Here is an 11169-nt window from a genome sequence, read left to right on the forward strand (position 1 = left end):
CACAGATGTTCCAGAAAATCAACTTACCATTTCTCCGTGTCAACTTACTGCATCTTTGCCTTATCCAAGTTTGACTGTGTGAACAGTGCATTGTGGGTACCTATCCCATGGTGCCTTAGCCCTGTTGCATTCTGGGAGTTTTGTACCACTGGGTTGTGGGCGGGGGGAATTGCTGCAGTTGCTTGTGGGTGTTTGATTTCACTCTCCCAGAATGTAAAGCTCCCACTAACCATGCGAAAACGAACATGCGTGCGACATTTTCTCTGACACAGTATTAGCATGAGCATGGATCCTTGAATGCTTCAAATCATTGCACAGGCCATTACGACCACTTCCTGGAAGGTTGCACAGTTTTGATGATGAAGGCAGTGGGCTGAGATGATGGTTGAGAATGATGATGTTCGAGAGGAAATCGATCAGCTGCAGACCAGGAACTTGGAAATGCTGGCTGTCCTGGATGCATTGCTTACAGTGGAGCATCGGTTTTGGACTTGTGAAACCAGCACACACTGGTGGTACCACATTGTTTTGGAGTCCTGGAATGACCAACAGTGGGTGCAGATCTTTCACATGCTCAAGTCCACTTTTATGGAACTTTGCGATGTGCTAGCCCCTGCCCTGAAGTGTAGCGACACAAGAATGAAACTGGCTTTAACAGTTCAGAAGAGAGTGGGAATCGCTCTTTGGAAGTTTGCAGTGCCTGACACTTACCAGTCAGTGGCAAAGCAATTTGGAGTAGGCAGATCTACAGTGGGGGCCATGGTGTTTCAAGTAGTCAATGCAATCTGTCAGTGTTTCCTGAGAAACACTGTGACCCTGGGAGATGTACAGGCCATCGTGGATGGCTTTGCTACCATGGGGTTTCCTAACTGTGGTGGGGCAATAGATGGCACGCATATCCCTATCATGACCACAGACCACCAAGCCTCTGAGTATATAAACCGAAAGGGGTACATTTAAGTTGTAGGCGGTCTTGGATTACAAAGTTGTTTCACTGACATCAGTGTGGGATGGTTGGGAAAGGTTCACGATGCACACATCTTCAGAAATTCTGGGCTGTATAGAAAGCTCCCGGATGGGACTTTGTTCCGAAACTGGAAAATCAAGATTGGTGACATGGAGATGCCTGTAGTAATACTAGGTGACCCTGCTTACCCTCTGGTCCCTTGCCTCATGAAGCCATACATAGGCACCCTGGCCCACAGCAAGAGTTATTTCAACTACAGACTCGGCAGGTGCAGAATGGTGGTGGACTGCATCTTTGGCTGTGGAAAAGCAAGGTATGGGTGCCTGTTGACCTGTTTGGGCTTTTCAGAAACTAATGTCCCCCATGTGGTTGCAGCGTGCTGTATTTTGCATAACCTTTGTGAATCCAAGAGGGAGAATTTCATGACAGTCTGGCGTACAGAGGCTGCCCACAAGGGCATTCTCCAATGTGAATGCAGAGGCAGTGGGCAATCAGAGAGGCTTTGAAAACTAGCTTCATGAATGATCAGGCAGCCACATGATTCTGCTGTATTTGACTGTTGTGGTACTACGCCCCCCGACTCCCTGAAATGATTTGTGCACCCCAGAATAACCCTATGGAATAATTACGAAATCCGAACATGGTTTTCACATACAAGAATACTTTCATTTGGAAGGGAGAGAGATAAGGTGCAGGAAAAAGAAAGGATGTAAAGGGAGGGTTATTTTCACAAAAATGTTTTTATTTTGGGGGGTGGGAAGGCTAAGGGCATTTTGGTGGAGGCACATATGTGTAAAATAAGCCAGGTTTGACACCTGGCTTCCCCCTGGCTGGGGGCAGGCATCACTGAGGACTCATCAGCCTTCCATCCTGGACTCTGGGCCCTGATCTTAAATGCTAGGCAGTGCCTCTGCGGTCTCATCAGCCCCATTGGCATTGGCAACCCCCACCCCTACCTGTGTCTGTCTGCTGCAAGTCCTCTACGGACCTTTGCACAGTGGTGGGTAGCTGTGATATCAGCCCTCTCCGCCCCTGCCTGGGTCCCTGTGATGAACTCCCCGCAATGATGTGGACACCCCACCACACACGTGAACCAATAAATCAGATCATGGATGTCATAAAAAGAATATGTTTGTTTGTGGGGGAAAGAGGGGGTCAAGAGAGGTGGAATAACGTTTTGCAGCAGAGCGTGGGGATGGAGCGGCAGACTCCCTCCCTGCATTTGGGAACCATGACGAGGAGGGGTGGGCAACCTGGATTCTAGCGATTCCGGGCAGCAGGGAGCAGACACTGCATACTGACTGTGGCATAGGGAGTCATCTGCAGCTCCAGCATGGAGTGCAGGACCTCGGTTTTCTCTCTCACAGCTGTGAGGTGCTGTAGCATGTCCTCTCAGGTGCACAGTTGCTTTCTTCTGAACTCCAGGACACACTGCTGCCAATGTGCTGTGGCCTTCTGGCTGGCAGTTGATGCTTTTTCAGCCTGCTTAAGCTGCTGTAGAATAAGGTCCTACTTGGACCTTTTGCACACTTCCTTGCCTTGTTTGCCACGCTGAAGATGCCTGCTGGAAAGTGAAGGTCAAAATTTAGATAAAATTCACACAAAGTGCTTAGCCACAAAATGAATGGGTCTTTGTCTTTACAGTCAGTGAAACTTTCTTTTTGCACGGCCACTTTTGGCTTCTTAAAGATGACAAAAAATCAAACTCTCCATTGCACAAGCCATCACTTATCCAGACCATTTCATTGTGGACATGGTAAGCTACTGTCTGCTTTACTAGGGGTGGTGGGTGAGGGTGTTGTTTAAAGCATGGAAAGCTGGCCAGTGTCCAATAGCAGGGAACAAGTTTTTTCAGCAGTCCCTTGAGCTATTCTTCACAAGGAAAGTCTGCCCTGCCTGACGGGCCAGTGTCTGGGAGCAGGGTGTGCAGAACTCTGCAGCTGCATGGCAAGTAGGGAGGATTTGACTGCAGACACATGGCAGGCTGGGTGGGGAGAGAGCCATGTAAAGTGCAAAGAAAGGCGAGGGAAAGTTTTCCAGCTGCATGGCTGGGAGAAAAACATTTCTTCTCAGCTCCCAATCAAATCTTCAGCATTGAGGGAGGGGAGAAGGCTAGGAGAGCCTGTCAGCTGCATGGAGTGGGAGAGATGGAGTGCCCACCAGCCACATGGTACAGCAGTGCGCTCCAGGGAAATGTAAAAGGGCAGGGAGCATTGCAGAGAAATCTAATACAAATTCACATGCTTCTTTAGGTTGCCAAAGAAGACATCACCCTCCTACGAGTAACAGCGAAAAAGAAGAGATGCTCATCCTGTGTGAGTAAAAGCTTGGAAAATTTGCCAAAATGCTGTGTGGTGCCATGTTACCAGATTGCTATCTGGTTGCCTGCCATGGCAAAGTGTGCCGTCATGGAAGCTGTAATGAGTCGGGCCTGCCCAAAAACCTGGTGTACAAAATACAAGAACACCTGGATGAGTCCTTTCTGGAGCTCTCCAAAACAGGACAAGCAGTCCCTCACTAAAAATATTAACAAGCTGTTCTGAGGGGCATAGATCTGTAGAAAATCTATACCTAAATCCAGCTGCAACCCACTTGTAGCATTCTAGAAAAAAGTACTCACCAGAACAGCTGGACCTGGTGGTTTGGGGATTGGCCTAGAAGGGAGTAGCTTGAGGTGGAGGGTGAAGAGCTCCAGGCTGTCAGAGCTTCCTCAGGCCTTTGCTGATTGCCCCTGTTTTCTTCTCCATTGCCCTCTTCCTCCTGTCCCCCATGCTCAGCTCCTCTCAGCTCACAAAAGGACCTCCTGAAGAGTCCAAATTAAGAATGGGCAATGTGGTCAGGTCCATCCCAAGAATGGAATCCAGCTGTTCATAGTACTAGCACATCTTGGAAGATGACTTAAATTGCCCATTGTCTTCCTGTATTTTATGATGAGCCTGCAGGAGTTCTTTCACTTTCACCCGGCATTGCTGAGCATCTGTAGCCAGACAGAACCCCCCGCTTTTGCTCTACTCCATCTTGCCTACCGCAGGTGCTTCAGAGCACGAAAGGGTTAAAAGGAATAGCCCAGCCCTGGAATGCCCAAGAGCACAGATGGGCTTATCTTAGCCATGGCCTTTGAAGCTCCGGATCAAAGCTTAGAACAATGGGCTAATTAGCAGCCAGGCCTTGGACTGTCCTTGGCTAATTACCATCAGTTGATTCGCCCATATGGTCCCAGACTTGCGAGGAAAAATCTCCGGCCCATTAAGACATAAATGCCCCCATTGTCTCTACCTCACAGGTGTGAACTACACCCTTGAACTCCCTGTGAGAACAGGTATCAGACAGTTTAATTCAATTAAACCAAGGAAGAAGCCTACGTGACCCAATGGGTATAAAGAGGGGTCTGGCAGACCCCCTATTTGAGCTCCAATCATCTTTCCTGCTGGACAGGAGGGTGGGGGTCTCCCCAGGTCCCCGAGGATGCTCAACTCCTGGGAAAAAAAGGACAAAGGACTTCTTCCCAAGGGATTGAGGGAAACTGGCCAAGCCACGTTGGTAATGCAGGGGTGAGCCTGCTAGGTATTTTACTTTTTATTTCTTTTGCGTGCATTTAACAAGTGTAGATCTATAAATTAGAGTGTATGCTAGCTATTTGTAATCAAAGTATAAACCTTGTAACAATTGTAACCACAAGAGCTTAACTCGCTAGGTAACAAATAAAGCAACATTGTAACAATAAGAGCTTAGTAGTAGTAGGCATCCTTCAGTCTGCATAGACTATGGATCGCGCCCTTTAAAGTTTCAATTGAGGACTTCATTTACAGCGTCTATTGTGACTATGAAGACCCACACGAGAGTGACAGTCCTTGCTGCATCTCTTGCAGATGTAGTGGGTGTCTGGCAAGTCCTTATTGTGCTTTTTGTGCGCTCGCTTCTCTGCTAGCTGTCTGATCTTCATCTCGCCCTTCTGAAGGCCCTTGCGTAACCCCTGCCTCCATCTGCTGCGGTCATCTGCTAGTTCTTCCCAGTTGTCCAGCTCGATGTCTACCTCTCTGAGGTCTCTCTTGCAGACATCTTTGTAGCGCAACTGGGGGCATCCGGGAGGTCTTTTGCCAGAGGCTAGCTCACCATACAGGATGTCTTTTGATAAATAAACAAAGTAATTGATTAAGTGGTAACCTGACTCCTCCTGTTACTGTGCAAAGCTGATCACAAAACAAAGAACCTAGCTGCTTTTCAGCAGCTCTTAGCCTGGTCACTGGTGGGCTCTGCCCTGGCAGTTAAAATCTCATATTAATACAAGGGCATAAGTGGCATCTCACCTGACCATCAGCTAACAGCATCCCACACAGAATCTTCTCATAAATGTCTGTATTTCGCTTAGAGATTCGAAGTCTGCCTGCCACTGACTCCTCTCTGCAAACAGCAAGGAGATCCATGATCTTGTTATGGGTTTATGCTGGAGCTCTCTTGTGACCCTGAGAACTCAGATTACAAACCTTAGTACTCATGATGGCAAGAGATGGCTACTGATGCAATGGCTAAAAGAAATTCAGGCTTCTGGGAGCACTTTAAATTTCCCAAGCTTGCTGGTGATGAATTCAAATTTGCAGGCTTCCTGTTACCAACTTCCTGCGCACCTGGAGAGGAGCGGACATAGAAGCTACCAGAGTGGACAATGGTGGGGCATTGTGGGATTCATAGGAGACACCTCTGCAGGCTAATAAAGTTGATTTAAAGATATGGTGTTTCCACACTAGTCTTAAATCAAACTTTTAAATATAAACTTGACACTGTCAAGTCACAGCAACGAAGGGTCCTGTGGCACCTTATAGACTAACAGAAAAGTTTTGAGCGTGAGCTTTCGTGAGCAAAGAGTCACTTCATCACCAGCATCTGATGAAGTGAGTCTTTGCTCACGAAAGCTCATGCTCAAAACTTTTCTGTTAGTCGATAAGGTGCCACAGGACCCTTCGTTGGTGTTACAGATCCAGACAAACACGGCTACCGCTCTGATACTGTGTCAAGTCACTTTCCACAGTGTTATAATATTGACCTTAGAACTCCCTAAACTCAGCCTAATGGTATTTACAGTGAAGGTGGTGACATTGTAAAATTGAGCTAACTGCCTTAAAATTGACTTTATCATGTAATGTAGACATAGCCTAAAATTGGGTGACTTTCACTTCTAGATTCCCCAGTTCAAACCACACCTGGGGTCATATGACCCAAAGTAATTACTCAAGGTGGAAAAAAATCAAATTAAAATTGGATTTTTATAAGATCATCAATAAAATGCTAAATGTCACATTTAAAAACAAGTTAAAAGTAAATCTCACCATAAACATGCTACACACATACTTACAGTCTCCTAAAAAGGAATAAATGGCTCTAGTTTGTCCAGCCTACCTAGTAGCTCTTGTTTCTTGCAAATTATGAGCTTTCAATCTCTGTTTCTCAGCAGACTGAAGAATAACGTGCCAAGAAAGACATGAGCTGGATAAGGTTGTTTTTGTTCTGTGCTTATGTGGTTGTGGATGTTGGCCAAATACGGGAGAGGAACTAGTGGAGACATTGTCTTAAAGGCTGAGAGACATATATAGGAAAGGACAGGGCAGCATAGAAAAGAAACAATGGAGTGGACTGGAAAGAAAAATGGAAGACAATATTTGTTTCACAAACAGCTTCCTATATTCCCTTACACTTTTGCCACAGAAAAACAGCCAGGGCTTCTGGGGGTAAAAAAGACCCTTTCTGGGAACCTGGAAAAAATGTGTTCCCTGGGTAAAGAAGGAAAATGTGTCAAGCGTAAGCAGTGCAAGAAATTGATGCAGGGCCTAGTTGCAAGAATCATAAAGAAAACTGCTTATTGGGAGAAAATGATGTGGATGAAGGTGTGCATTTGGCTGTGTGGATCAACTGGTTAGTAGCTTAAATAATTCACTTTTGAAGAATGATGCATTGTAGCTCTGCCTTTTTATATGTGATTTGACAAGTAAATCCCCAAGTTCTTTCCTGTGTTGGATGTTGCTAGAAAAAAACAGTTTATCTTAGCTAATCCTTATGCCTTGTTTAACTAATTAACTGGGTTTAGCATCTTTCACTCAAGTATGCAATATGTAAAGCTGCAGTAAAAGAAACAGAGTTGCCCCTTACTTTGGAACATCATGGCTGCAGACCATACTGTTGATATGAGTCTATTCCCTGTTTTACTTGAGCGTTCTTTCCGAAGAGTATCCCATTCAGTACTTGTTTTCTTAAATGAAAGTGCCAGTGAGTTCCATGGGGCTTACTCCAAAATTGAGTGCACTCTCAGCCCGGCCAGTCTTAGCTTTTTCAATATCAGTTATTCAAATTGTTTTGATTTAAATCAATACACCCTGTCCTTACTGTCTGAAAATACTGAGAGGTCTATATTAATCTTGGTTCATCTAGTTCCTAGGGCACAACCTTATAATAAAATCATCATCATCTGGCAATCTCAGCAGAAAGGCCAAATGGATAGGTGACCAGATGTCCCATTTGAAGGGACAGTCCTCCTGCAGTTGCCCCAGCTTTTTCTTAAGAATTGGTAAATTGTCTCATATTTTTTGCCTCACTCTGCCTCCCATCGGTAGTGGCAGCTTCTGTCGCTGGTGAGATCTTCGTCTGCCAGCCACCTGTGAGGGGGGAGGGTCCAATGCTGACAATGGGAGTCAGGGTACAAGGATGGTGCTGGGGCAAAAATGCAGCACGTGGAGCCAGCTGCTTCCCCCGCTGGTCTGTCAGTGTAGCCCCTGCTGCATGCTGGCTCTCCGCCAGTAGGCCCTGCCCCCCTCATCTAGTTTTTGGCTGGTACTGGCTGTAGTAGTTGGTGAGTGTGGGCAGGTGCCAGGCATCTGGTTACTGTCATCTCTGCTGCCCATCCAGCTGTACTTTTTGTTCCTTCACCCCTCACCTCAGCATTGTTGCTCCTCCATACCCCTCTCCCTCCCAGTGGGTAAATCCCACTCCAGCACTGCATGGAGAACCGCTCCCTGAACAGAGCACTGAAATCACCAACAGCCTGGGAGTCAATCTCCGGCACCAAAGAAGGAGAGGCACAATAGGCGCAGGTCGCTGATGTCCAAGCATGGCGGCCACAAGTCCGCGGCTCCAGTGTGCGCTGCCGAAGGGCAGGAGGCGCGTAGGTTGAAGCCGGTGCAGAGTGGGAGCCTGCAGGTGCTGGACTTGTCCTCAATGCCAGAGGCATTTCGACCGGCACAAGACCTTCTGCAAATGCTTGGTGCCGGCTCCTTTTCCATCTATGGAGGATTGGTGTTGTAGCATTGAGACTGAGCGGCCGGGGCCTATGGACGTGACACTGGCGCCAACCCCCATGCTCACGTTGACGCCGTACTCGGTGCCGAGCACTCTGATGCTGTCCCACCAGGGAGCAAAGGTAGGACAGTTTCAGGTGACCTGTGCTCCAGTACCAGCACCAGCACCGTCTTTGGCACAGTTAACATCAGCACCGACACCAGTGGCCCCTCCATGGTCGTCTGCTTCAGAGTCTGCGTCAGAGTTGGACTTGTTCTACTTGAGCTCTGGACGCACTGTGAGCACAAGAGTGTCGCTCCGTAGCCATTGCAGGCACCGTAGTCCTCGCTCGCATGATACGGATTGGCCGCCAGCTTTGCAGGCTGCGCAGCAATGGCCCTTCTGAACCCCATGGGCATTTCACAAGGTGCAGGGCCAGAATGCGGGAGTAACATCAGTGGTGCTGGGAGCCCCACTGATTCCGCGCTCGGCACTGTCACCATCAGCATCGCTGGGTGTCCCGCCCCTGGAGCAACTGCAGAAATCGGTGAACATCGTGGAGCTGCCTGCTTCCATCTCATGGGCGTTGACCTCGGCACCCTGGTCGGCCCCTTCGCAGCGGGGACTGGACCTCAATGGTGCCAGTGCCTTTGGTGATTGTCCCTCCTGTGCCAATGGGGCAGGCATTTGTACCAGCTGAAGGGCAGGGCCCAGTACAGGTGCTGTTTGTGCCACCTATTGGATTTTCTGGCCAGCTGGTACACTTGCCTGTTCCAACCATGGTGCCTCCTATCTACCCCATAACACCTGTTGGGGGCCAGTTGCAAGAACAGGTCCCTACTACCCTTCCCATCCAAATGGAGGCTCAAGGGTTGTCATCTTCTTCCTGCCTGGATGAGGTGGTGGCGGGCTCATCAGCCTCACCGGTATTGGAGGATGGTAGAGCTTTTCAGCAACTCCTCAGTAGAGTGACCCAAAACATGGGGGTGCAGGCGGAGGAGGTCCAGGATGAGGTCGACCCTGTCACATTTTGTTTTCCGTGGGTCCCACAAGGGTAGCTCTGCCCATAATCAAGACACTTACCACTACGGCAAAAACAGTCTGGCAGATCCCTGCTTCCGCCCTTCCTACAGCCCGTAGGAATGAGAGACGGTACTTTGTCTCATCCCAGGGCCATGAACATCTGTTTACCCACCCTCCGCACGCGACTCCCTGGTAGTGGATGCCGCAAACCACAGAGAGTGCCAAGGGTTCCAGTGTCCCTCCCCAAAAAATAGAGACACTAAGTGCGCAGACCTTTATGGGAGGAACATTTACTCCAAGAGGGGTTACAGCTAAGGATTGCTAACCAGCAGGCTCTGGTTAGCAGATATGCTTATAACACAGTCAGTGCCCTCTCCAGGTTTTCTCAACTGGTACCACCCAAAGCCAAGCAGGATTTCACAGCGGTGATGGAGGAGAACAAACTGGTTTCCAGGGCGGCTTTGCAGGCTGCACTGGATGATGCGGTGCTGCTACACGGTCATGGCACCAGGAGTTGCCATACGCAGAGGTGCATGGCTACAGGTCTCGGACCTACCATACACGGTCCACTGACGATTCAGGACCACCCCTTTGACAGCCCAATCCTGTTTTCCAACAAAACAGATAAAAGACTGATAGTCTGAAGGACTCTCAGGATACCCTGTGCTCCTTGGGCCTACATATACCTGCTAACCAGCGTAGGTATTTTAACCCCAATCCACAGCAGAAACAATTTACACAGCTGCAAAGGGGTGGTAGTAGAAGGCAGAATAGGACGGGCAGGCGCCATTCCAGCCAACAGCCTCAGGGGCATAAAAAAGGTCTGCAGGGCCCCAAGCCCCAGTTTTGATGGCGCAGTTGGGAGTGTGGAACCAGTTTCAACTACTCCAGCATCCCCACTTTTTTCATTCTGCCTATCCCACTTCTGCCATATGTGGTACAGCATCACCACCAACTGGTGGGACCAGCTTTCTGTAGAGAGGGGATATGCCATTCAGTTTTCTTCATACCCCGCCTTCAAACCCCCTTCCCTGCCCCTCTTCAGGGACCCCTCTCACAAGATCCTGTTACAGCAGGAATTGCAGTCCCTCCTTGGTTCTGGGGCTATAGAAGAAGTGACTCCCAGTTTCAGCAAACAGGGGTTTTATTCCCAGTATTTCCTAATCCCGAAACCAAAGAGGGGTTTGAGACCTATTCTAGACCTAAGAGGATGCAAGAAGTTCGTAAAAAAGATACAGTTCCATATGATATTCCTCAGTTTCATACTCCCAATGCTGGAGCAGGGGGATTCGTTTACGGCTCTCGACTTACAGGATGCATACATCCATATTTCAATCTACCCTCCTCACAGGAGATTCCTCAGGTTCATGGCAGATGAAAACCATTATTAGTTCACAAAACAGTATTTTTGGTGGCGATCACCTCGGCCAGGAGGGTATCTGAGTTGCAGGCACTTTCAATGGATCCGTTGTACATAGTGTGACACAAGGATAAGGTTAGGTTGAGACCTCACTCTGCATTCTTACCGAAGGTGGTCTCTGCATTTCATGTTAACCAGGACATTTCCTTATGCAAAATCTCATGCCTCCCTGGGGGAGCAAGGTTTACATGCTTTGGACATTAGAAGGGCGCTGGCATTCTATATGGATAGGACTAGGTCCTTTAGAAGGACGCCTCAACTGTTTGTGGCAATAACTGATAGGATGAAGGGCACGAAGGAACTGAGCAGAGGGGGATTTGGAGAGAGCATACATTGGTCATCATATCAGCACCACCCCTATGACTACTGGCTAGGGCAAAAAGCTTCCAGTGACTGGGCATGCACCAGCGCACACTTAACTTAGAATGGACACAAGCAACATATCTCGAAGAACACCAGTTACAGAACGGGTGTCGTTGGAGAGTATGGAAAAAGT

This window comes from Carettochelys insculpta, chromosome 1, assembly GCF_033958435.1.
Source record: "Carettochelys insculpta isolate YL-2023 chromosome 1, ASM3395843v1, whole genome shotgun sequence".
NCBI lineage: Eukaryota > Metazoa > Chordata > Testudines > Carettochelyidae > Carettochelys > Carettochelys insculpta.